Source organism: Pygoscelis adeliae, unplaced genomic scaffold, assembly GCF_000699105.1.
Source record: "Pygoscelis adeliae isolate BGI_AS28 unplaced genomic scaffold, ASM69910v1 Scaffold154, whole genome shotgun sequence".
Lineage (NCBI taxonomy): Eukaryota > Metazoa > Chordata > Aves > Sphenisciformes > Spheniscidae > Pygoscelis > Pygoscelis adeliae.
The window spans coordinates 1845707-1847007 of record NW_008825113.1 but is presented as its reverse complement, the minus strand read 5'-3'; positions in this window follow the sequence as shown (position 1 = coordinate 1847007).

Sequence of the window (1301 nt, the reverse complement as noted above, 5' to 3'; positions counted from 1 at the left end):
AGATAAGGTTATATCAGTCCATAGCCGACAACCAGAGAGGACAGGAGATGGGGAAGGAATTAAAGGAAGAAAAATTATGAAAATCATGAAGCATGATTTGGAAGATAAAACTACAAGCATGTAGTCACTTTGCAAAGCACGCTTGTTCTCCATATATGCCTCAAGCAATGGCCTTTGGGGCAATCTTTGTTGCCACGTCTCCATTGCTGCCTGTCTCACAAGAGGTGACTATTCTTTGACTCTCCGATGTCTGCTTATCAGACTTTAAAGTCTTAAGACGCATCATTCATCCACACCTTGCCGCAGCATGTATACAATTACGTGGTATGGTCAAGAAGTTTCCAAGCGTCCATTCAGCGAGTGTGGTTCCATTAAAGATGAAAAAGGAGCCACTCATTGCTAAGTCCCCTCCTTGGGGGTGGTGAATTTTGCCACTTCTCAAGGCTTTTGATACAACAGTGTACTGAGACAAGAGTGGGTGGAGGAGAGACAGCCCTTCAGGCACCTCTGTGAGGGATATTTTTGTGCCCTGTTCACAACAATATCTACAGGCTTATTGAGGTTTGCCTGCCACAAGAAGCTTGGTGGTTTCAGTAACACAGCTACACATAAGAAGAGTGAGTTGTGTTTGGTCTGTCTTGCGGGGCAGAAGAGGGGCAAGTGGGAGGTCAAATTTATTCCAAATCTTTAAATAAGCAAAATTATGTTTCCTGTCTGTTATCCCTCCCACCTGGATTTTGTAACTAGGAAAGAGAAAAAAGTTCCAGCAGAAAAAACAAGTTCTGTTAAAGAGAATGAGGTTTTTCATTGTCTGTTAAAGAGGTGCAAGAACAGTCCGCAAAGAGTGGTTTCTCCTTCCAGTGCAGGAAGCTGTAAATAGCTGAAAAAAAGGAAAACTTCTGAAGGTTTTTTTTTCTATCCTTGATAAAACAAACATATGTTAGAGCTAAACCATCCTAAGAACTAGGTTCTCCTCTGTGATGCTAATGGAGACAGGTGTTGCAAGGAGGAGAATAACCTCATCTTCTCACAGTGATGAGTGATGCTCAGCACCTCTCAGAATTAAATTCCTCAAGCATCTCTTTTCCCGTTTGTACCACCGCTCACGCTGCGGAGCTTTATGATCCAGAGCACTCAGCTGCTGGTAATAACCCACCATTAGAAACTAACATGGCTCCCACAACTTGCCTATCTCCTTGCCAGTTGTTACGATACTATATTAAATGCAGCTATTCCTGTGCTTTTCTCCCTTTCCTGTCCCTCGGAACAGCGCTGTCTCCATTTGTCCAGATCAACTGTGC